This window comes from Mauremys mutica, chromosome 10 (assembly GCF_020497125.1).
Source record: "Mauremys mutica isolate MM-2020 ecotype Southern chromosome 10, ASM2049712v1, whole genome shotgun sequence".
Classification (NCBI taxonomy): domain Eukaryota; kingdom Metazoa; phylum Chordata; order Testudines; family Geoemydidae; genus Mauremys; species Mauremys mutica.
Genome location: NC_059081.1, coordinates 35,934,983 through 35,961,795, shown reverse-complemented (window position 1 = coordinate 35,961,795; position 26,813 = coordinate 35,934,983). Strand labels below are relative to the sequence as shown.

General features: G+C 42.5%; 1 long non-coding RNA gene across 4 annotated transcripts in view; it reads left to right on the top strand.

The window, feature by feature from the left end:
- Positions 1-2,289: 2,289 nt before the first annotated feature.
- The window catches only part of LOC123378852, a 133,345-nt gene continuing 108,821 nt past the window's right edge, over positions 2,290-26,813 (top strand). For all 4 annotated transcript variants that reach the window (XR_006582763.1, XR_006582762.1, XR_006582760.1 and 1 more), the window contains exon 1: positions 2,290-2,696. This is a non-coding gene — a long non-coding RNA (uncharacterized LOC123378852). The remainder of the gene's footprint in view (positions 2,697-26,813) is intronic.

Here is a 26,813-nt window from a genome sequence, read left to right as displayed (position 1 = left end):
AGTGGTGCACCAGCACTGAGGTTCCCCTATTACCAGCTGCAATCACTAAAGACCTAAAGTTACCAAGAGCTGAAATCACTGAGAGCTGTGTTAAGTAGCGGGGGAGCCTGAAGATATATTGGTGAGCGGTTAGCAGGACGGCTGGTGGAGAGGGGCGGCTGGCGGAGAGGAGCGGCTAGTGGGATGGCTGGCAATGAGGACTGGCAAGTGGGAGGGCTGGCGGAGAGGGGCAGCTGGCAGTGAGGAGTGGCTAACGGGATGGCTGGCGGAGAGAAACGGCTAGCGGGACGGCTGGTGGAGAGGAGTGGCTAGCGGGACGGCTGGCAGAGAGGGGCGGCTGGCAGAGAGGGGTGGCTAGCAGGATGGCTGGCGGTGAGGAGTCAACTTGGCCTGGCAGAAGTGTTACATATTGAACAGAGATATATTCTCAATGACTGAAAATGTTCTAATGACTGTAATGTTTTAATAAGGATTTTGTCTGACTATACTTAATGGGCCTGATCTTGAATCCATTGAATTTGATGGGAGTTTTACTATTAACTTCAGTGGGAGCAGGTCTAACCTAATATAAGAACAGTCACTTTAAAAATTCTTTCTTAAGCTCCAAACGTACTTCTTTCATTTTAATAATTTATTAGTATCACAGTTTTTACATAAATACAGCTGGTTGTTCACCTGAGAGATTGACATCTGAAATCTGTTTGAAGCAGGCTTTATCAATCATTAGGAAAACCTACTTATTCTTCCACTGCCAATTTATTTAAGGGTTTTAGTGTTTTGTATCTGAGCGTCTTAAAGCTTTTGAGCAACTACAATTACAACTTTTTAAAGTTCAGTTTCTTTCTTTACATCTATTCCTTTTCATTCTACAGTCCAGGCATCCATGCCTGGATTCCTGTAGCTATTATGAGTCATTTGTTGTCAGAGACCCTGTTTCAATTGTAGCTCCATTCTGGAGTCATCTTATGTTGTGTTTTGTGATGCTCTTGAGGTTTAACTTTAAAAAGATACAAGCAGGGAATGGGAAATAAACGTGACATTATTATCAGTACAGATCAGTACAAGGACGTAGCTTTCTGTTGTACACTTGTTTTCAAAGAGGAATAACATGTACTCCATACATCCACATAGACAGAGTACTATATCTGCCAAAATAGCACGTTGCTAAAACATGTCTCTTCAGTCCTAACTTGGAGGTGTCAGTTTTATAAGGTGGATCTAAGGAACTACAGTAGCTGTTAATTTTGAGTGTACAGTATTGGGACAATGGTTCACACCCAGTTCACTTCACTCACATTAGTACTGTTGTGGTCACTGGGAGTTTTGCCTGAAGTTTCTGTAGGTATGGACTGCACGAGCTTGGCTTTTAGTCATAAATGTGGACCAACGCACTATTTTAAAAAGACAACATATTTAAATTTGCAAATTAGCAAGTGGGCCTGTACAGCAGATCATTTTCATATTTTTATTGTATTTTGGAATTTAATTATACATTAAAACTATTTTCCATTTTTAATTATACCTGTGCTCCTAAGTGCCACTATAGTTAAGTTTGTCTGTGTGTTTTCTTTATAATTACCATCCTTGAGAGCTAATATCTTTAGGCCAAATTCTGTCGCCCTTAATTGAGTAAAACTCCTATTGGAGTCAGAGAGTTTTGCTTTACTAACACTGAAGATTTTGGGCCTTTGCAGACCTGAACTTCTTCCTATTGAAGTAAATGGGAGTTTTTCCATTATTTGATTGGTGACATAGGCTAGAGCTAATGGTGTGAAATCTCTGCAAGATTCTATTCATGTAGATTTGTCCCTGGTTGTTCAATCTATATTTGTCTCTCCCTGCCCACCCAGGAAAAAAGGTTACGTGGCTGATCCCAGGCTATTGGTGGCAGGCCATGGGCCATCTATGCAACCCTTGTCCCCACCCATACCTCTGCATCCGCTCTGTGTGCCTGGCACCTCACCCACCTGCTCTCCAGCAGCATGACTCTGCACAGTCCAGGGAGAGAAGGGGAAGCTGCAAAATAGGCAGCCATTTCCCCAGTGCCTTCTACCCAGTAGTGGTATGCTCAGCACAGAGAGGGTTGCTTTCATGCATATAGATCAGGGGTATGATTAAAATTTGGTATGTAGCTTACAAGCTGTCAGGAGGAAAATGGTTTATTTTTAAACATAATTTTTCAAGCCATAAGCCTCTTTTGAGGTACAGCTCAGCATAAAGTACTTGGAGTTAGTGATTTAAGGAAGGAACAGGTGGCCCTGTTCTATTACACCTGTGAGATATCAGAATTTCAAGGAAGAGATTAAGAGGGAGAAACCCAGCGCATTTGATGGCTGAACAGAGAGGAGAGTAGATTTTTAGTTCTCTGATCCTGAAGTGAGGACTGCCTGAAGTCAGGAGCTTCTGGGACAACTGAAGTAAAGTAAAAGAGGGCCTGATCCTGACTTGTGTCGAGAGGGGACTATTCCTATCTATTGTTGTAAGTCAGGTAGGGGCTACAGCCCAATGAGTGCTCTCTGAAGGAAGTGAACATTAAGCCAGTGTTGGGATGATTCCTTTGTGTAATCTTCCTCCTTTCTGTGCTTTGACTGCTTTGGAAGGGGTCTGGACTATCTGGGAGTCAGCTGAGGGCTGAGCCTCTTAGGCCTGGAACTGGAGTGGGAAGCTCTCCTGGCCCTTGGAGAGCTGTGGCCTAGGTGAGTGCCAGGACTCTGCCGGAAGCCTCTGGGGCACCCTGGGGAAGGAGTTTTGTTGACAATACTGTATACTCTTATCGTAACTTCAGTATCTCCTTTATTTGTCAAACTCTTAAAAATGGCTTTGTTAAAATCATGAAATTCTATAGATTTATTTTTACTTTGAAAAAGTCTCAATTGTTTAAAAGTTACTGACTGCATTTGCAATACATCTGATGCAAAGAGCAGTATAGCTGCTGAATCTGTGAAATAAGCACACAGCATGTCTCTGACCTTCCAAATTTCCAGTTAATTGAAGGGCATTTCTGTTCCTTTGACAGCAATGTGCATTATGCATTATTGTCTTGCTTGTATCCATAGGTTTTAGGTACATTTGAAGCCTTTAAAAGCTGGTGTTAGGGGTGTGTTTGAACCAGTGTGTAGTAAGAATAAAGTACTTGTTGATCTTCCTTGAAATCAGACAGTGTTCTTTGCACAGACACTATAGGGATGGGGATCACAGAAGTAGCTAGTGGAACAGCTCTCTGTTTCACTAAGCATTAGCTTTATTATATATTTGTGTGTGCATACACCTCCCCCCCCATTTATATCATGCCTAATGATTTAGGATCTATCAAAGTCCTACTGAAGTCAGTGAAATCTTTCCATTGAAGTCACTGGAATCAGGTTCTTAACTTTAACTGTTGGATTCCTTTATTCATTTTAAACTGACAGCAAAGTGAAATGAAGTCATGAGTAGGTAAAACAACCAGACCAAAGGTGTGGGAATCCTTCTAATTCCTAGAAGCTTATATTGTGGCCTTGGTATTTGATGTCCCTAGCCTCTGTTTGTCAGAGGGTGGAGATGGATGGCAGGAGAGAGATCACTAGATCATTACCTGTTAGGGTCACACCCTGTGCGGCACCTGGCATTGGTCACTGTTGGTAGACAGGATACTGGGCTGGATGGACCTTTGGTCTGATCCAGTATGGCCGTTCTTATGTATGTGCTGTTTTTGTTTTAAACACACCCTATTCAGTAACTAGTCAGATAGGTGTCTGCCTTTTACTTGTTTAGTTTAATCATTAAATTACTTTTTAAGGTGTTATTGTGCATCTAAAGCTTAAGGAAAATCACAGAACTGCTTCCCCACACAACCAAATGATACAACAGGAACAAGTAGGCCAGGATTCAGAAACTCTGTGTTTCATTGTCTACCTCTGGCAGAAAGCCAGGATTCCCAATATACTGGCTTTGCAGAGGCTCTCAGATTTGTTTGAATTAGTCTTGGTGTGTGGATTTCAGACTCTAATTCTGGACCTGGAACTGAATTTTGCTGTTAGCCCCACACGCTGTACTGGTCTAAATAAAAATCAAAACACTGCAACCCTTATTATAAAGCACGGTACTAAAAGACAAGTGCTAAAACAACAAATATGCTTTCTGGTCTTAATGTGATATGTATCCTAGTTCACAGTCCATAAAGCTGGATTCCACTAGCCGGTGATAGCGTTTATAGTACAATAGATTGGAAGGTGGTACAAGCTGGGGGCTGGTTTCTGTGCTGGGGTAGAACTAGACCTTTTGTTATCTTTGCAGGCTTGAAATAGTTGTTGTTGTTTGTAACCTCTAAATCCGTTAATACAATTGTGATTACAAATACGGATAAACATCCTAATTCTCAGGTTGCGGGAGAGCAGAGCATGATCTCATTAAATGTGTGGGAAAACAAATCCCAGAGACTGTGCAGCTGAAATTAAGTGATGTGCCTCATTGCACGAGCCCACTCCCGAAGGACAGACTTCACTTCGAGTACAAAAAGAAGGCAGTGTTTCCAATCCATTTAATATCTGAGATGCCAAATTAGCAGAGGGGTCTACTGAGGGAGGGTGTAACGGTTTTTGCCATCCAAGAGGCTGGATGCTTGAAGGAAGATGTCAGTAGTTCTACTAATGACAATGAATAGGCTACTTTAGTTCAAGTGCTACCATTCATAGGAAGCTAGACATGTTCTGTCCTCTCTGTGCTTTTGCACTTATTATAAATGTGAGTTTATTCCTATAGCTGCACTGTTTTGCTAGGAATAAAAAGTATATGGTAAATAGATATTCTGTAAGCAGAACTGAACATAACCCTGCAGCAGGCTCATGACTCCCCTCCTGCAGATGAGGTCTGAGGGTGGGGGAGAGGGGATCTCACAAGGTCTCTAAGTTCTTCAGTAGGTTGTGGAAGGTGGGAGAAGAGATTAGCTCTAGTCTTCTCTCCCACTCCCCGTTCCCCACCCCCGAGTAGTAAAAGGTTTGATTCCCTCATCTGCCAATTTTCATGACTTTATTGTGAATGATGCAAACTGTGCCCCTGTGCCGAAGTAAAGGGATTACTTGAAAATCTCGGCTTTCCTTTAAAAAATGAAGTTTCTAGCCTCATGGCCATGTAGTAAAAGCTCGAAAATGTGACCCAAGTGCACCCTAGCAACTTAAATCTGAAGGCAAATAAACTAATACTTTTAAAAATATAGGATTTAAAGCCAATATCTTGACTTTTGAGGGCCTGACTGACAAAATGCCGGGGGCTGGCAGTACTGCATCTGGGCAGATCTCCTTGAAGAGGCCCTAGGACCGCACAAACCAGGGACTTGTGGTGCTGCTCTTGACTCCCTTAGAGAGGACTGAGGTTCTGCAGGAAAACTTATATAGGCTTAAATTTTAACAACTTTCCTGTGGATTCCCTACAGGGTTGTTGAGGACTGATGTCTACACTCCTCCTGGTTCCCTTTCCCCAGGTAATTCACAGAAGTTCTATAGCTTGTCACGCAGGAGGTCGGACTACAAAATCGTAGTGGTCCCTTCCAGCCTTATCTATTAATCAAGTAACATGGATGCCTGGACTAATTAAAGGGTCTCCACAGGACCTTGGGTGTGCTGAAGGTGCCACACAAGTATTTAAATTCCCCCAGCTCTAGTTCAGACAGAACCCACATGTAGTCCATCCTTCCACACATGAATCAACAGGGCACAAGCTGGTCCTAGCTATCCACTGTACTGATAGCTTATAAATTCATGATAAACCAAGCACTCATTCAAATAATCTGAATATACACATTCTGTCCCCGCAAGCAGTAGGAGAGCCAGAAATGTGTTAGCTGTGAGCATTGCACTTTAGCCTTTCCTTATGTATGGGAAAGTATAGTTATTAATCTAAAAGTATTAATGCAACAGAGCACATTGTAGTGACCAGAGGTGTATGAATATTACTGTGTGTTTTGTTATTGCAGTCCTGTTGTATTTGTTAGCCTGCTTGTGCTAGATGGTGGCTTTTATGGCACATGCTGGTCAGGGGGGTTGGTTCAGAGCTGCACTGCATCATGACAAGCACCAGTGAGTTTGTGTCTCAGGCAAGTATGTTATCTCTCCAGGGCTGCTCTGTGTGCATGGGGGTAAGTGGCAGCAAATGGTGCACCAGGGTTTAAGTGGGTGGGACAAGGCCTTGAATTCTTCTGTCATTCCTGGCATCCTTCTCTATCTTCTGCTCCCCAGAGCTCAGGGACTGTCATTGTGGGAAGTCTTGCACAACTACACAGGGTAAGGAGGCTTCTTGCTTGTCCTTTGGCCCCTGTGCATCTGAGTAAGCCTTAACAAAATTCGTAAAAGCACTTTTCTTTACAGAAGGCAGCATTAGTGCTTGGGGGTTGGAAGACACCGGCTTTGGTAACAAGGTGCCTTGTAAGGAAGTGAACTGAAGAAATATCACATTTAAAAAAAAAAATCCTTCATTTGACACTTACTCCATTATCTTGCTGAACTGTACCGTCCTGTGCTACTCTGGCTTATTACATCCATTCTCTGTATGATTACAGCACAACTCCCACTTCCCGTTACCTTAGTGTATTTTTAATATAGCTTTCAGATTTGTGAATGGCTGACAAGATGACCAGCCTGGGATGTTGGTTTGGAACCAGGGTGTGTGAGGAGACACATTTTTCTTCCCACAGTGCTATGTAGCATGTTTTGCACTGGTTACACCCGATAGGCAGCCACCTCAAAGGTGAGGGTTGCCAATCAGTGGTGAGTGAAATTCTCCTCTACCTAAAGAGGAACAAATCCTGGGCAAGGGTTGCATGGTAATATGTGCAGAGTAAGCCCAGCCAGGCTGTGTAATTTGCCTGGGTGCTGGGTGGACTGACCCTGACGTTTTTTAGGCTTATTATGTAAGGCGGTGACAGAAGACGCTCCCGGAGTGGACAGCAAGTTCACATAGATGGACTTCCTGCCTTCCCTCTGCATGCGTCACAGCAGTCCTGTGTTGATCTCTCTTCCCAACCTATGTGCCTGCTAAAGCTTTGGATGTTACTGCACCCCTTGTGCATTTCTTTATTCTTTAGATTTTTATAACCTCAGGTTGGTGGAATTCTGTTCAGACCATGGAGGTAACATGATCCATCCCCAAGGAGCTTGCACAAGACAAGGATTCAGATGTGTTCAAGACTAGGAGTTGGAAATATCCCCTTGCAGCACTGCCGGTGCTGGTGGGGAGTCAGTGATGGTTGCTTTTTTGGGCTGCACAGGTTTTTTGTGGGGGCAGTTAAATGGGAAAATTTAACTTCTTCAGGTGGTGGAGAGGCTGCACAGAAGAAATGTGTCTTAAATGGATTTGAAATAGTAGAGATTGTCTTATTGCAGCACCAGAACAGGGGGCAATTCCTGGCATAAAAGCCAGTAGAGGGGAAAGCAAAGTAATGGTCATGGGAGACAGATATAAAGAGAATGGTTAGGAATGAGTGGCAGGTGGGGAGAAGTTAGCATGGGAAGAGTGGAGTGCACTGGTAAGTTGGAGCAGAGCTGTCCACAGCCATGAAGTAGGAAATTGAAGCCTTTTGTCCCCTATGGATGTGGGGAGAGAGCCAGTGAATGGATTTGGGGAGAGAAGTGACATTATCAGAGTGGTAGAAAAGAAAGATGAACATAGTGGCTTTATGTTGGGTTGGGTTGACTGGACTGGTGAATCTAAAGAGGCGATCTTGCCATTTATTTATGTATTTGTCTAAGGTGTTGATGAGCGCCTCATCTTAATTTAAGGAAGTATTTGCATTTCATGTGGGGAAACTGAGGCATACAGAGGCAAAAGACAAACATTTTAAAAATAATCTATTCTGGGTACCCAACCTGAGATAACTAGGGGCTGTATCTCTCAGGTACTGAGTACCCAAAAGTCCACTTGAAGCCAGTGGGCGCTGTGGATGTTCAGCACCTCCTGAAAATCAAATTCTATATGTCTCAAGTTGGGTATGTAAATAGCAAGGCACCCAAAAGGTTGGCCCAGGTGACTTGTCCACAGTCAGACAGGAAATCCATGGCACAGCCAGGAATAGAATGCAAGTCTCTTGTGTGTCAGTTCTGTGCCTTACCCCTTTATCCACAAGATCATCCCTTTTCTCTCTTGCTTCCTCAGATTGTACAAGTTACATGTTGCAATGGCCAAGGCATAGAATCTTGGTGGTGGATCTGAATAGGAAAAGACAAACTTCTAAAGATGCTGGAGTGAAACTACTTGGAGCAGTTTTGTCTGGTCAGTCTACCTGACAACATTCCACTTGCCCCACATTCTGCCTTTGCTGTAGTATATTAGTAATGATGGAGGCAGGTTTTAAGTTCTTGTAGTTAAATAAGTTAAGAAGCAAGCACAGTGCTGCTGCTGATGTAATCTACCCTGTGTTGCTCTCTCTTGGTCTGTACAACTGGTTCCTGTCCCTGTATGTGAGTGTGTAAGAGCTCTGCAGGTTGTATTGTAATTTAAAACTTCCTGATGCTTATCCTCTTGCCATATGGCTTTTAGGGGTGGAGTAACTTTTTCCATACCTCTCATGTATTCAGCTTTAGCATACCTGACTGAATAAAATCTGAGACACAAATAATTCAGAAATAGTCATTTTAGGCTTTAAAAAAGTGGTGGTGGTCCTGTGTACATTTTCATGGCATTTCTTGGGGATGACTCTCAAAGGAAAAACACATTCTGATACCCAAACATTTTTATTCTCCATCTTTACCACTAGCTCACATCACTTTCTTTTTTATAGCTAACTTGGCAGATTCTGCTCCACCAACTGACTTACAATTTTTTGAGTCTAGAAGAAGCCATAGTGTCAAGTGATTTAGCCTCACTAGTATTTGCACCCTTTTTTAGTACCATGGAGACTTTTCGAACCTTCAAGCTGAGCCTCTTGTCCAACCAATGGTTTAAAGGATCTTGTAGCTAGGTATGGACAGCTACATCTCAATTATTGTGTTTCATACTACAACTCCCCGAGCATCTGCCTTGACTGCTTTTGTAATTGTCAGCAGAAATGCTTGTGTTTTTTTTTTTTAAGTACATATTTAATTCTGTACTGATTGCTCAGTAACTCATAAATGCAGCAGAAGTCTTGTCTTGGAAAATGCCCTTTTAAAAAAAGAAATGCACATCATACAAATCTACAAAATAAAACAATCCCTTTGAGTATTTCTAAAATGGTATCTCTTACTGTATACTTTTTTTTTGGTAGTACTTAATTTAAAATTGTAACAAGGCTTATTATGGTGCAAGATGATTATGATGGATACATTTGTGTCTGTGTGTTCTTGCCTAGACATAAGGAAGCAATGCAAGTCCACATCTGTGGCTGAAATAAGTGCACAAAATGCTACTTAAGGCCTGTTCTCCGCTGACTTGCACTCATGTGGTCACTTAACACTTGTACAACAGGAATGCCAAGGTATAAAATATTGCCATATCACAATGGTATAGTTTTAGACCCTCTTTGTGATTGCTTTGCCCGTGTGTAACTGACTACAAAAGAGGCAAGGCAATGGAGAATTAGGCCCTCTACCTCAGAGTATTTTTCTAAGTGTTCGGAGACCTCATGAAGAATATTGCTGAGAATTAAATCCCTATCCTGGAGCTCATACATCTCATTTCTATACTTCCATAATTCTTCTCACTAACTTCCATAGTCTCTCTCCCCATGCACTAGTATAATGCTTAACGAAGCTCATGTACTATTTCTTTTATAACTAAACAGTCTGACTGATATAACTACAGATACATTTATTGGATTTAGTTTTTTGGTTTAGAAAATCCACTTTTGTCTCCTCTAAAAAAAGTTTTCATTAAAGGATGTCTGTTTAAAAAGGAAATGCACTGGATCACTATTTGATAGAGTTATTGGCAATGACAGCAAATTTAAAGCACAGTCGTTAAGGCTATTTGGCATAAAGTGCAATCCTTTGAAAGTAGCTTTTTCCTAACCTTTTTCCCTTCTGAAATAGGAAATTCAGAGGAGAGAACCAAAACCCTGTTCAGGCTTCTTTGTACTTACAGAGAGAGAATCAGCAAGAAGAGTTAGAAATTGACAATTATGCTGACATTACTTGAATTAATAAAGCAATTCAATGCTCTGGGATATGTTAAAAGGTGATCTAGAGTCATGCACCACCTGTCCACATTAGGGTACCATCTGCTCTATATTTGTCTGCTACTAACACTTAATAAATGTCTATGGGAATATATTGCAGGAAAAAACAGGTCTCCTTGTAGAGTTTAAACGAAAGTCCTGCTGATTGGTTTTAAATAATTATGACTGTCACTATAATGATGCATTTAAAATATAGGATGCAAATATTTTCTACACAACTGGAGAAGCAAATGCAACTGAATTTTTTTTTTAGAAATGTGCCATTTTATCCAATGTTCTGGAGATATGAATTGCAGCCATATATAGCCATTAATTCTCTGTTTTGGCAGGATTATATTAATTGGAAGAGAAAGCAATATCATCATTTTGTGAATGTGTGAATAGAGTAATCAGCAGCAATACCTATTAAATATCTGGGTGAAATTTTCAGGATTGAGCCATGATTCACACAGACTCGTTAATTGGCCAGTTATTTGCAAATGGAAAAATTGCAGCTGGCTGGCTTATGAGTAAGAATGTGTTACAAGTATGTTAATTGTGTTGTAATTTAAAATGTTCCTTTATCACCTAAAGTAACCCTGATTTGATTTCAGGGGACAGTGCTGTGCCCATTAAAAACACAGCTGTTGGTAAGGGTTAGTCACTTCTCTAACTCCAGAGAGCAAAGATAGCTGTGCTTAATCAGTCACACTCTGTTATTGAGGCAAACATTTAGGATGCTGAAATCCTTGTTCTTTGTCTCTCAAAAATGACTGGTGAAATGTTCTGACATCCCTTCAGCATGATGGATTTTTCCAAAATACTGCTGTATCTAACCCATGAAGAGCTTTACCATGCAGGATAATGAAACACACATGTTTCAGTAGGGTCCATTTTCTTGACCCTAGTGTGAAGAGTGCTTCTAGGAGAGTTTATCTCCTACAAGGCAGTGTTACAGTGATTCCTGCTATTTTTCTTATACCCAATAATTGTATTTGCAGTATGAACTGTAGAAATAGCTTGGGACTCAGTGGGGAACACTTGTGTATTCTTTACTTCTCTTAAATTCTCTGTGAGCTTACCTGCCTTTTTATTCAGGTCTTTGCCTGCTTCAGGGGAACACCCTATCTATTCTATCTGCTCTTGAGCCAGGATCTTCCCTACCCTCCACAGGCAGGAGTGGGGCTAATGGTCATTCTGCTCTTCACTCTAGGGAAATATAACTCCCTTTCCCTGTGCCCTCTCTAAGTTTGTGTGACAGCGTGTATACTGGGACAGGCAACTGTAACACATAGGGAAAGAAGCACATTAAAGGAGTTGAATCCATAGAGTCCTGGAATGCTGCAATCAGTTCCAAGGTAGCTGACCCAACAAACATGGGTGTGATATTGTAGCAGGGTGCGAAGATGCTGAGCTGACTTCATTCCTGCTTCATGCCATACTTGCAATGAAGGGGAGGGGGGAGTACCACCATGTCAAGGGAAGCACAAAGACAAATCGACGGCTGAGACAGGCAGTGAACTGAGTTAAGCAAGTGAGCCACAAGGTGCCTCGGCTCAGGCATTGGTACACCAAGAACATTATGGGAATCGGAAAAACTTGTCAAAATACTGCAACAACTGAGATGCTGGCTAGCCCCAGGTGTATGGTGGAGGGGGCAGCCAGTATCATAAAAGACAGAACAGAGGCACAAAAGACTAGTAGTGCTGGAATGCCAGGGCACATCTTAGAGCCCTGGGGGAAAGCAACCCTTGAGACAAGAGCTCAAGAAATGCCCTGTGCAAAGAGCTAAAAAGTAAACAAAAGTTGTGGACCTTAGTGAGAGACAGCATCTATAGGAAAAGGTTGCCCAATAACTAGGGCCCAGCTCTACCAAATTCACGGTCATGAAAAACATGTCAGACTATAAAATCTCATCTCCTCCTGTGAAATCTGGGGTCTTGTCCTTTTACCCTATACTATACAGATTTTACAGGGGAGACCAACATTTCTCAAATTGGGGGTCCTGACCCAAAAGGGAGTTGCAGGGGGGTCACAAGGTTATTTTAGGGGGGTTGTAGAATTGCCACCCTTACTTCTGTGCTGTCTTCAGAGCTTGGGTGGGGGCGGGGGGGTGGAAAGCAGCATCTGTTAGCCAGCCACCCAGCTCTGCAGGCAGCAGCACAGAAAGCAAGGATGGTATGGTATTGCCACCCTACTTCTCTGTTACTGCTGGCGGCAGCAGCTCTGCCTTCAGAGCTGGGCAGCTGAAGAGCAGTGGCTGATGGCTGGGAGCCCAGCTCTGAAGGCAGTGCCACCGCCAGCAGCGGCACTGCAACTCCCCCCTAAATAACCATGAGACCCTCCCCCTAGCTCCTTTTTGAGTCAGGACCCTTACAATTACAACATAACATTTCAGATTTAAATAGCTGAAATCATGAGATCTATATGGCTTTTAAAATCTTATAACCATGACATTGACTGAAATGGACTGTGAATTTGGTAGGGCCCTATCAATAAGCCATGGTCCCGATCCTGTGAAGACCTGGATCAACAATTTCAAGGCAGTCTCCTAGTGGGGGGCTGCACTGTCAGTCTAGCTATGATTACAATGTTGTAGCACATTATTTCTATGTGAGAGTGGATGCTGCAGGACAATTAGTAAGGCTCTGACTCATGATCTCCTCTGCTGCTGCCCCCAAGGGTAAAAATCCTTAAGAATAGGGGGGGAGAGAAAGGGTATTGCCAGTCTTGTGCTGGGAAACTAAAATGCTGGAGTGAGAATCCTGCAACATCGTCTTCAGAGAAGCAGAATTTCAAGGCAATTTTCTCTTCAGATAGTGTCAGATTTCAATAATCCATCCATCAGAATAGCAACAGCAGATGATAGTTAACCCTCACATAAATGCATTTAGCAGGGGCATGGGGATGCATAAGGAGTTTTCCTTTGCTCCTGCACCCGTGTGCAAAGATTGGCCACAGTTGCAGTCCCTGAATTATTTTAAGTACAGGATTGTTCCTTGGGACACACCTGAACCCAAAAGGAGTGAGAAAGAGAGGGAGAGTGGGTAGGGCCTTTTCCTGCAAGCCCGTGGAACTGGGTGGCCATGTAGGATGCACTCCCTCGAGCTCCTAAGAGGGTTTTATGGCTCAGTTGTTTCAGTGCAGGCCCATCCCTCATATGCACAAGCTAGTTCTCTAACATTGTGACAAGGTGGACAACCCTATGCAAAATTTAAGAAATATAGGGCCTGCACCTGCTGTGTTTGAAGTCAGCAGTAAAATTTCTATAGGTGTACAGTAGGGCTTTGTTGAAGGCACTGCTCTACTCATTTCCCAAGCAGTCTGAAAAGCATGAGGAGGGAAGGGAGTTGATGAAGATCAAGATAACAGAAGTTCCCTTTTTCCTGGAAGTGTGTTTCTTGTACCCTTCAACCCTTTCCTGTTCATCCACCACAGAGAGAGCTAGACAATAGTAACAATTTAAAATATAGGCCCCCAAGATTTACTAACTTTACTAATCTATTAAATCTACACTGCAAATGCATCTCTGTGGGGTGAGATCTTCTTAGGCTGTGCCATAAACCTGTGGTTATGTACACAGAGATGACTTGTCTCTGGACTGGTGCCCTCAGCCCACTCTGGCCAATAAATCTTCAGTCTTCATGTTGATTGAACCTATGACTTGGAGTATTGTGTGAGCTAGTAAACTCTTTCACCCATCTAATCAAAGCAGCATGAAAAGGATCCATATTCTTGTTCTATGGGTTCAAAATAAACAGTTTATTAGAGTTGAAAACATTGTTTGTTCCATATAAATTGAAGACAGTCTAGGCAATATCTGAGATACAGAGACAATTTCTTCTGGAACTGCTAGTTTAGGGGGAAAAGAACAGTTGTGAACAGTATAAAAACCTTGCACTCCTTACTCAGGTAAAACTCCCAACAAAAATTGGTGTTCTGCCTTTAGTAAGGGCCAAGAACTGCAGGATTTCTTTTCCCTTTGCAAGGTGTTATAGAACTGCTATCTTTTCCACCCTGCACTCTTAAAAATTGATGAAAAAAGGAAAAGGAAGCAGGCTCTGAAATAAAAGGAGCCAGCTCTTATACAGGCTCCTGAACACAGCAACTTCTTCATTTCTTGCCCACTCGAATCTCCCATCAACATCAGTGAGCATTTAGGGTGTGCAAGGAATTCAGAATCAGACCCAACTGAGGGTGTGTGTGTGTTGCATCATCAAGGAAAATGAGATACACCCAACTGCTATGATCAGAGAGAAATATGCCAGAGGGTGCTGGGGGAAGGTAAGAACACTGAAAAATATGTTGATCTTTTAACTTTTGCACACAAGGCCCAAATGAGGTGTGATAAGTACCATCTTACTCCCTTCCCTCTGCTAGTACAGATGGCCTATACACACATATGCACTGGACTTTTAGAATAGGCTATATTTAATGAGAATGACCCTGTAAGCCATACACCAGGGTGCTGGTTTTTTTAATTAGCAGTGGATTTTTATGTGAAATTGATATTAAAAGATTATATTAAGGAGCATCTGGAAACAGTAAACAATACTGACCAAGTGCAGGTAACTCTTCCCCCTCATTTGACAGGTCTGTCGGTTCAGCACACAGCCATTCCTCCTCTCTCCTACCTGGAGGAGGGAGCTGGAGCAATCTACAAAACTAATAGGCTTGTGAAAGGAGTGGTGTGGGTTGCAAGCTTATAAGAGATACTCAGATTGAAAACTGAGATACAGGACAAATAGCCTGACCCTGCACCACTACCATTATTTAAAGAAACAGTGCTGAAACCTGAAAATCTTTGATACTTTAACTAGGTTGGGGAACAGTCAAGCCTAAATCAAGCTCTGTCCTTCAATCCCTTCTCCTCCAAATGAATGAACTGCTCTGCACCAGACTGTACTGCGGCAACTGTTATATCCACTCCCTGGGGGCTGCATGCTCACAGCAGGCAGGTTCTGCAGAGAACAGCAACCTCTGCTCTGTGAGTATGTTTGCTTGGAGAGGCAGGGTGTGAGTCCCAGCTCATGTAGACACACTCGTACTAGCTCTTATTGCACGAGCACGCTGAAAATAGTAGTGTGGGGTAGGAGGAGCTAGCCACACCCAGTACAAACAGTTGGAGCCTGTGGGTACTACTCAAGTGGCTAGTATGAGGGGTTGCAAGTGCACCTATGCTATGCTACCATCTTCAGTGTTTTAGCTCAATGAGAGCTAGGGTACGTCTCCTTGAGCTGGGAATCACCCTCCCAGCTGCAAGTGTAGACATGTCCTTTGTTCCCAGCAGCTCTCCCACTGCTACAAGATATTAAACACCTTCAACTCCCAATGGAGTTATGAGTATGCAAAGTCAATGTGAAGGCATTTAGTAGCTCATGAGTCTGGGCCACTTTCCTTTGTCTCATAGAACTGGTCTTATCTCCAGCTTCCACCCCAGACTTATTTATTTTGTCAAACTTCTCATCTCCAACAGGGAGAGAGGTTTTTTTACTTTTAGAAGAGAAGTTGTTTCTTTACTATCAGGGGCACTGAGAACTAGAATATGGTCTTCCAAAGAAAAGCAATGGTGCCTTCTAGTACAACAAATAGCATGACAACACCTGTGGTCACACTTCCGTCTGCCCTCTTTGAAGATACCCGCCTCACTTCTCTCTGCTCTCATGCAGAGCACTCAGTTCCGTGAATGAATTCTTTACAGACTGCATGGTGCATACCTGTTTGGTGAGGATAACTCCACGTTGCAGCTCAGGAGATGGTGTGATTCCTTAAGGTTTATCTCAAAATTGTATATGATCTGGTGGAATTTGAACAAAGAGAGGAGTCAATGTTTGCTCTTTATATTTAGGAATGAAATCCCATCCCCTGATAAAACTCCAACTGATACAAAATGCAGCAACCGTCAGCTTAAGAACACAGGTTGCTGTGTGTACATCATCCTATTTCTGTATTGTACGCTGGCTCCCCATTGAATACAGAGTTCAGCTGAAGACTTCCTGATATTCAAAATCCTCTATAGGATTAGGCACTGATACTGCTCCATCTATGATCATGACCGCACAACTTCTCCATTCCACTGGGAACATGACACTGTTGATCAATGTAAGGAAGGAAACTAATAGGCAGAAGATACAAAACTTTCACAGGGACTGGACCTAGAGTGTAGTCTAAATTGGAAGATGTCTACTCCACAGCTATATAGATAAACTCTACACTAGTGCTTCCTTTGTGTCTGCAGTTTATGTCCCCTCCCACCACACATACATATACTGATAAAAAAATCAAAATGCAACTCTCACTAAATATTAAATATAAAATCAGTAAGGCATTGATTCAAACAGCTCCAACAATCCATTGTAATAAGAGCAAAAGCAAAACTGTGATTGTGGTTGATGCTTACAATTAAATGTACACACCACATCAGAGCAAACGGATTAATGTACAGATGGCAACAACTTTGTATAATGCTATTGAAGCTTAATAGAAATCTGTCAAAATGCACAGTGCCATCTGAGGACCTGATATGTTTGGAGAATTACCAGTAGCTTTCCTAGTTGTCCATTGCTGTGGGTAAAATGTGTGCAGGGAGATTTTTTTTCCCCCTAAAGCTTCTCTCACACACACCAGAATACATTCCATGCCCCCACTCAGGGGAGCCCCCCTCACCCCCTGAGAATCTCTGCTCTATGTTGAATGCCTGAATACCACAGAATATTTGTCACATGCCTTAATATCCTAAAGAGAATAGTGATCCTGACTTGCAATAGACTTGTACTTGTGACAATGCATTTAACGTACGTAGATACAGGGCCGCCCAGAGGGGGGGGCAAAGGGGGCAATTTGCCCCGGGCCCCAGGCTCCGCAGGGGCCCCCAAGAGAACACCTGAGGCTCCCGCCTCCGCCCCTCTCCTGAAGCCCTAGCGCATCAAGCGCTGTCCTCAGACAGCGCTGCAGCGTGTCTCCGCCGGGGCCCCTGAGCCCCGCCCCGCCCCGCTCGCCGCGTGGTGAGGGGACGGGGTTGGGAGCTCCGGGCTGAGCTCAGCTCCCTCCGCTAGGCGTGGAGCTCGCAGCCCCGCCCCCTCACCACGCGGCTCGGAGCGGGACGGAGCTCAGGCCCTGCCGGAGACACGCTGCGGCTGTCGGGCGAGGCGCTGAGGCTCCGGGTGAGGAGGGAGCCGGGGGTAAGAGGCTGGGGCCAGGGGGTTGGCTAAGGGGCAGGGAGTCCTGGGGACGGTCAGGGCACAGGGAGGGGGCAGAGGTTGGGGGAGCGGTCAGGGGGCAGGGAATGGGGGGGGTTGGATTGTGGGTGTTCTGGGGGGGGAGATAGGGTCAGGGCCGCCCAGAGGGGGCGGGGCAAGAGGGCGCAGGAGCTTCTTCGCTCCCGGTCTTCGCCGGCGGAGCGGAAGGACCACCCAGTGGCGAATTACCGCCGAAGCGGGAGCCGCGCCGACGTGCAGCCCGGTCTTCGGCGGTAATTCAGTGGCGGGGGGGCCCTTTCTTTCCGGGACTCGCCGCCAAAGTGCCCCGAAGACCCGCGGCGGGGACCCCCCCCCCGCCGCCGAATTACCACCGAAGACCGGGCTGCACTTTGGCGGCGGGTCCCGCTTTGGCGGTAATTCGGCGGCGGGGGGCTCACGCCGCGGGTCTTTGGGGCACTTCGGCGGTGGGTCCCGGAACGGAAGGGTCCCCCACCACCGAAGACCCTGGGCCCCGGAATCCTCTGGGCGGCCCTGCGTAGATATACTCTTTATACTCACATCAAACACTAGATTGCCCCCCCCCCGTATGCGGCAAATATATAAATTATGCTTAGATTATTCCTGTTTGTGTGTAACCAATCTTAATGAATTGTTAAACTTTAAAAAATAATTAAATGGTGAATAAGAAAACCCAGAGAAAGGAGTGAATTTGCCTACTCATTCTGTGGAAGAGCTAGCGAGAAGGAACAAAACTTCCAAATTAGAACCTCAGAGAACATTGAGATAGTGATACAAACAAGGGGCTTTAAAAAATATTGCAAACTAAAGATGTTAAACTAAGAAAATGTCTCCAGTTTTGGAAGCTACACAAAAAGGGATCATCCTGACTGTCTGAGATCTTACTAGAAGAAAAGTCAACCTAGCCTCTTGTAGCAGACAGTGCAGAGGCTGGAATTCTCAAGGAAGAGATAACAAAACATTTCTTGTTACTTTGCAATTTCTTTGAGGAAGTAAGTAAAAAACCAATAGGAGACATCAACTTCCCTGGCAGAATATTTATGAAATGCCTAAAGTCAAAATTAGGCTAGAAATATATACAATGACAACTTCATAGGATACTCAGATGCCTCCTGACTGGACTATTCAGTTTTCAATCATGTGCAGAGAGAACCAGGTAGGCTGTGGGAAAATTAGTGCACTACGTGAAAGAAATTTGAGGACGCTGTCAGGGAAAGATCATCAAAAGTTTCACAAGATCAGAGTAACAAGGATATGGAGCTGCAAAAAGAAATAAAAAAACCCTCACCACAACACTAAACTCAGACTTTTGGAGAAGGGGCCCTCAGGAGAGGGGGAGAAGGAAAGAGGACTTGGCATAATGTAAATAACAGTCCATCACTAGCCAACTTCTGAACAATTTTTGGTAAGGCAGAACGCTAGAGACCCCATAATAAACAGCTGGGGACACAGTTCAAACCTTTAATTTCAGAAGAGGTGAAAAGCACACACCAAATAACACTAAAGAAATCACATATATACTGAAAAGTATCATTAATCATGTGACTTATTAGCTAGCTCTCCTCTTCCCTCACCACAGAAGCAATCCATTTAAGCTTGTTTTGGTGAAATACTAGTTTAAGCTTTGGAGAGTAGCTGCTGAAGATAAAGTATAGCTTACACTCTTATTTATATTGCTTGTTTCAGGTACATTGTGACCAGAAAGCATAAACTTACACTGCTTAAATACAGACAGGAAATAAAAAACCATCAGCCCTTCTTGGATCTATTTATAATGCTTTTGTAACTGTTCCCTTTGCTGCTCTTTTATTATTATTGGGATCACATGAGGTCGTTACCCCTCCCCCCAATGGGCATTGAATTTGTTTCTGAGAATGGGGAGCTACTGATTTGAGGGGCTGTCTTTTGCATTGGCTTATGCTGGTTGTTAAATGCAACTATTGGACTGGCAGTACCAATAAACTGCATTCATTTTATATTTGTTCTGGAACAAACTATGGCTTGTTTTATTTAGACCTTGTACAGTTTGTCACCCTACTGTGGCTTGGGAAGCACTGGCTGTAGACTCAGGCTGATTCAATGTGAAGAAACAACGTGGTTACTAGCCAAGATGCTATTTTATATGATTTAATGCCTTTTGTTTAAAGTTCCCTAAAAAGCAGACTGAATCTTCATACACAGCTTTGGGTATTAATATGAGCAATAACCCTTTAACAAGAAAGCTGGTTTTGTTTGAAAACTCTGCCCCTGTTGATTCTGAAACTAGATCTTGAAGACCCAATTTATGGCCACTGATGATTCCTCCCTTGGGCTTCAGCCCTCCTTCATTCTATGCTATTTTTCCTATAGCTATCCCCCCTCCTTATCCCATTAAAACAATGTGATTTTACATTTCTGAGGCCAGCAGGAACCAAAGAAATACCAACACCCTCCAGCTCTAGCGAAAAGAAAAATAAATAGGAAAAAACCTTAATATGGTATTTCCAGATTCCCATTCTCACTGGAAGAGTGCAATGCTGCTTTCCTGCCACCATGTGGCGCTGTGTGAGACTATATGTTAGCCACACTATCAACCCTACCTGTGAGATTCAAGATGGCATCTCACAGCAATGAGTATATACAGCTGCTGGTTTTTCCTGTGCCCCAGAACCAGAAGCACAAGAAGGTTAGTCATTCCCATTTTAGGGGAATATTTCCTAAGGCATGTGTGTTTAGTCTAAATTTGCTAGTTTAGTGAGTTGTTTGAATGGAGGGGACAAGCTTTGCAGTGTGTACCCTGCAACTGGTACCTCCTTTAGCTCTGCCCTAGATTTCCATGTTAGATTTCTTTAAGGCAGGAGACTGATATAATTAGGATGCCATTGTAGATTCACTCCCTCTGTGGCTTCCTTCCACCCCATGGCTCTGCTCCCTCGGTGGTGGACTGCTTCATCACAGTATATTTGTGCAGTGATGGTGCTATTTATTAAGCCATGTCTATGCTAATAGTCAACAGCAGTTAATGTGGTTGGACAATAATGGGGAACTGTGTCAATGATCAGTCATTTTTTCTGGGGTGGGCAGGGATGATATGTGTTGCTGTGAGACGTGTTTCTGAAAGGGTTTTAGTTAAGCCCACAACCGCTCCTCATACTCCACTCTCTCAATTAAGCTTGCCTTTTCAGTAAGTCTGTGACATGCTTTCCTTATTATTAAGTGGGAGGACTAGAGGTAAACAAAACTTCTGAGATTTTCAGCACAGAAACATTGAGATTTCTATCCCAAGGTTTAAAATGAAAAATTCTATCATGATTAGTAATGTAGACAATAGCATATCTGTTTAGTATTAACACACTGAACAAACATACATAAATTCGAACAAAGAAATAGAAGATTAAAAGTATCCTGCTAAGAGTTATGAAATATTACTAGATGTTAAGGAAGGTACTATGAAGAGGAAGAGAGGCTCCACATATACAGTATGTGCCCTCAGAACCTGTCCCAACAAACTGGTCTCCCCAATCACTATAGCAGATAATAGCCTCTTGAGACAAAGAGGGATATAGATTCAGAGTTACTTTGTGCCTTGGGTTTTATCATGTAAGTTCCTGCCCTGCAGTAGAAAATGCACCATACTCTCCATGGCGTGTTCTTGAGGGGTTTGTCCAGTCTAGTTGTTAGTCGTGCTAGCAACAGGTTTTTTACCACTTGAGACTGTCCCTTTGACTTTCAGCTTACTGTTTTGAAAGATTTCCTGATACCCAATTTAAGTTGTAATTTCTTTAATTGTATTTCATTACTACTCTTTATAGTCTATAAATAAACCTACTCCTTCCTTGGTGTTTATATCTTTCCAGTGCTTGTAGACAGTTATGTCCCTTCATACATCCTTTAGTCAAACTATATATAGTTAGAAATTTTACACTTTCCTCCTAAATCAATCCCTCTAAGCTTTTAATCACGTTTCTTGTTCTTTTGAATTCCCTCCAACTTGTGTCTTCTGGCAACCACAATTGTGGCTGACATGCTAGATGCTCTTAACTTTTCTATGCAATACTGATCTATCTGGTACATGACTTGTGCCACTGCCTATTTAGCCCTAAATCATATAGAGGCTACAATGTGAACCCTTAGGCATGTTGGTGAACATAAGAATGGCCATACTGGGTCAGATCAATGGTCTGTTGAGCCCGGTATTTTGCCTTCCAACAGCAGTCAGTACCAGGTGCTTCAGAGGGAATGAAGAGAACAGGCAATCATTTACTTATCCATCCCCTGTCATCCACTCCCAGCTTCTGGCAGTCAGAGGCTAGGAACATCCAGAGCATGGGGCTGCATCCCTGACCACCTTGGCTAATTGCCATTGCTGACCTATCATTCATGAATTTATCTAGCTGTTTTTTGAACTCCATTGTAGTTTTGGCCTGCATAACATCCCCTGACAATGAGTTCCACAAGTTGACTGTGTGTTGTGTGAAGTAGTACTTCCTTTTGTTTGTTTTAAACCTGCTGCTTATTAATTTCATTGGGTGACCTCTAGTTCTTGTGTTATGTCAAGGGATAAATAACACTTTTTTCCATGCCATTTATGATTTTATAGACCTTTATCATATCCCCCTTAGTCAATTCTTTTCCAAGCTGAACAGTCTCTGTCTTTATAATCTCTCCTTATTTGGAAGCTGTTTCTTTAATAATTTTTCTTGCCCTTCTCTGTACCTTTTCCATTTCTAATGTATGTTTTTTGAGATGGGGTGACCAGAACTGAACACAGTATTCAAACTGTGGGCGTACCATGGATTACTTACATAATGGCATTATGATAGTTACTCTCTTACTATCTATCCCTTTCCTAATGATTCCTAACATTGTTAGCTTTTTTTTTTTTTGACTGCTGGTGCACATTGAGTGGATGTTTTCAGAGAACTATTCACAATGAGTCAAAGATCTCTTTCCTGAGTGGTAACATCTAATTTAGATACCATTTTGTATGTATAGTTGGGATTATGTTTTCCAGTGTGCATTACTTTGCATTTATCAACATTGAATTTCGTCTGCCATTTTGTTGCCCAGTCACTCAGTTTTGTGAGATCCCTTTGTAACTTTTTGTAGCATGCCTTGGACTTAACTATCTTGAGTAATTTTGTATCATTTGCAAATGTCCACCCCTTTTCCCAGATCATTTGAGTGTGTTGAACATCACTGATACCAATACAGATCCCTAGGGGACACCACTATTTATCTCTCTCCATTTTGAAAACTCACCACTGATTTCTACCTTTTGTTTTCTGTCTTTTAACCACTTACTGATCCATGAGAGAACCTTCCCTCTTATCCCATGACTGCCTACTTTTGCTTAAGAGTCATTGGTGAGGAATCTTGTCAAAGGCTTTCTGAAAGTCCAAGTACACTATATCCACTGGATCACCCTGGTCCACAATTGTTGTCCTCAAAGAATTCTAATAGATTGGCAAGGCACGATTTCCCTTTACAGAAGCCATGTTGACTCTTCCCCAATAAATTATGTTCATCTATGTGTCTGATAATTTGGTTCTTTACTATAGTTTCAAACCAATTTGCCTGGTACTGAAGTTAGATTTACCATCCTGTAATTGCCACAATTGCCTCTAGAGCCTTCTTAAAAAAATTGGTATCACATAAGCTATCCTCCAGTCAACTGACAGAGAAGGAGATTTAAGTGATTGGTTACACACTACAGTTAGTAGTTCTGCAATTTCATGTTTGAGTTCCTTCAGAACTTTTGGGTGAACACCATCTGGTCTTGGAGACTCATTACTGTTATATTTATCAAACATGAGCAGGGTTTTGCAATCTGACCTATTGTCATTTTTTCCCTGGCATATTGCACTGCAAGTTCATTTCTAATTTTCTCTCCACTATCATTTCTAGGTATTTCTGCTTCTAAAGTCCTTTCCTGGATTTTCTATTTCAGAATATTGCATTTGAAGGGGCAAAAAGAAAATGACAAGTACCTTTTGAAATTCGTTATGTACATTTTATCATGAAAGATTCGCAACCCAAAATAGACCCAGTAGTTCTACGAGTCATAAATTCTCAATAAAATTCTAGGGTTGTTAATCAGTGTGTTGCTGTATTTGCATATGTGATGCAAATATGAGTCACCAATGCTGCCTGTAATGAGGGGGAATCCCACAGGGGCTGGATCAGGGTTTCCTATGAATCTCTGAGCTATTTATTACAAGGCCCTTGCTCCTGGCCCTTCCATATGTTCAACAGCCCTGCATGCAAAAACTGCTGGGTTTATTTTGCAGTGTGAGCTTTTAAAAATCAAAATGATGTGGTGGTGATATTGCTCTGCAAAAGCCACGTGGCTAGCATATCTGATGCACCTGTTGACAACTTTTGTGGACAATTACACCTCTCTGCTACTTTTCTGTTGAAAATTAAAAATGTTGTTGAGATTCATGAAGTTATTGTAGGCTTATTATGAGTGGCTTTTTTGGTTTCTGTATGTTTATGTTCAAGCTGCCATTATATTTCTGCAAAATGTAATGGAAGCCTTCATAATAATCCGGCCAGTCTCTCCTAATTTAAAAGAACCCAAGATTGTGAAAGCACTGTTTTAGAAGTGGAGTTCAGTGACTTCTCAATAACTTGTACACATCAGACAAGGTTCTTCCCCCCAAGTCCTCTGATTTTGTCTCAGAACATTGTTCTGATTAATGCTTGTAATGGACTCTTTACTTGCAGATAAGAGAAAACATTTCTTACTTTATCTATTCCTTCCCTCCCCCCCCCCCCCAAAATAGATTTACCTAATCACTGATATTTGGCTTGATTTTTCTTGAGACTTTCTTCTGCTATCTCTCTCCGTGGTGGAGATTAAATCTTTTCCTGATTTACTAGCTGCTCTATGGCCATCTTGCCTTCATTTTTAGAGACTGTTCACTGTTTGGCAGTGTTCTCACTACCCTTACCTTTTGCATATGAAATTGCACATGTAAAATTGTCAGGAAAAAAACTTTCATATTTGCAATACATTTCAACTTTTTTTAAAAAGGCATAATGTATAGCTTCTCACACTTCTGGAAGCAGAATTAAATAACACATGATTTAAACTGTTTCCGAAACTACAGAGTGATATTTTGTATCAACTAAATTATGTATCTCAATTACTTTCTTGGCAATGATAATTGCTAACATAAACCCCAGTGCAAATCAGAAGGTACTGGGAGAAATCAACAGATCCTAGTGTCAGGGGTTACCTTTTGGAAATATACAAATTAAAAATCATTTTTGTGTGGAAATAACTATGAATGGGAAATGTATCACTAGTTTTGCCCTTAATTTACAATTTTTCATCCATAAAGTCTCTAGTCTCAATTGCAGTCATATAATATTATTTCCACTGACTGCACTACTTAAGAAATTAATTAAAAATGCTAGTGGTGTTTTCATATCATCTTATGTATGTTTGTAATGTAGTCAGATGTTTCACTCTTATCTCAATCTAAGCTTCACAGGAAAGATCAAAATGAGTGTATTATGAGGTGGTAGGCAATGCAATGAAACTTTAAATATGTGATATAAACCAGTGCTAGAAGCAATGGAAAATGGTTACTCTGGTATCAAGATCATACAAGCAAGGTAAATTATTAGATAATATCTCTAATACAGAAATCTTTGGGATATGACCTTGGCTTACACTGTGTGATTCTGAGAATCACAAAAAGATATTTTCCTCTTATTTGTAATGTTAAAAAGTACTCCCCTCAAGCCAAGCAGGCCCACTGATACACTGACAAAGTATTCATGGGATTTAACACATCTTTACTTGAGGCCTATTCCAGTGCCCACTGAAGTCAACAAAAGACTCCCATGGACTTTAATGTGCATTGCATTGGACCCCCAAACAACTGGTCTTCAGCTTGTGCTGACAACGCTGCATTGTGTAAGGGTCTATCTGCATGCTTCTTTCAGGGTCGTGGAGTGTACATACTCACGTAGCGCTCCACCATGGGTATAAATAGCAGTGTATACTAGGGTGACCAGACAGCAAATGTGAAAAATCAGAACAGGGGGTGAGGGGTAATAGGAGCCTCTATAAGAAAAAGACCCAAAAATCAGGACTATCCCTATAAAATTGGAACGTCTGGTCACCCTAGTGTATACTGTGAGAGACAGCTTGGGTGAAAAGACCTGCCTGAAGGGTATGTATGGGAGTACACACCCTACACAGATTTCTACTCACCCAAGCCATGCCTCCCCATCTACTCTGATGTTTTTAGCTGTGTAATGTCCTGCTACTGGAGCCTTTAATCACGCAGGAAAGGACTCTAGGACCTGGGAAAGGCTTTGGCAGGGGGGTGATCTACAGAAGCCTTCCCCTGCTGCCTCCCTTCTGCCAGAGCTTTTCACTGGCACATGTAGATGTGGGCTGCATCCATATAGGGTGTTTTCATTATGGCATGTAGCTACATTCACTGCATGCCAGTGGTGTGTAGTGTAGATGTAGCCTCCTACTGATGACAAAATAAAATAAACTGCTTATCTAAACACAGGATTTTTTTCTTTCTTTCTTCTTTAATAGAAGTTCTCAAACTATGGTTCAAGCACCACCAGTGATCCATAGCACCCAACCTGGTGGTTCACACAATGAAACATTTAGATGTCTGAGAATTATGGGATGGGAAGAGGAGCAAATGTATTACAGAATCTCTTTCTGCAAGGTCTACAGAATGGAGAAAAAGCTGACCTGTTGAGAGGTTGAAAAGGGCTGTAGGAAGGCCAGAGCTTGATGTACAGAGGTTCTAGAGGAATTTATGTTTTGAAGTCTGAATGCTCTATCTGTGGGGCCCAACTTGCCTTTGGGGTAAAGATGGGGATAAGGCTAATTGAAAATCAGTGGGACTTAGGCTCTTGAATGCCTGCATCACTTTTGAAAATGGGATCTAGGCTCTTAAGTCACTTAAGTACTTCTGAAAATTTTATCTTTTGTCTATTCCATTAGTTATCACGTTGGTTTTGGAGTCACTTCCTCTAAAATTCTCAGGGGGCCCATGAGTTCAAAGGCTGCAGAGGAGCAGGTCTTAATACCACTGCCTCCAACAGCAGGGCTCCATGCTTGGCAATATTGAATTTTAAAGAAGGAACAATTTTGTTTTGATTACTTCCCCAGTCCCTCAGGCTTCACCTTTTCTCTTCCTTCCCAGCAGGTCTTCTCATCTTGCGCCCTGTGGAAGATCCTGCTGGTATGGCCACTGCCCAGCTGATACTGCCCCTCTTGAGAGGTTAAGTCAGGCCCCTGCCCAGTTAACTTTAGGCAAAAAGAAATTTATAATAAAGAGTTAGTGCTGTCCAAATGTAAATGGTGGTAAGACCAAAGGGCTCACTTCTTTCAACCAAGGCCACGCTAGATCCATTTACTGTCAGGGAACTCATCTCCTTTGGCAGGCAGCAAGACTGGGAAACTGCTCCAAAGGCCTGCCTGACTGCTCAGGTCAGTGCGCTTTCTCGCAAGAAGAATATCATTCCCT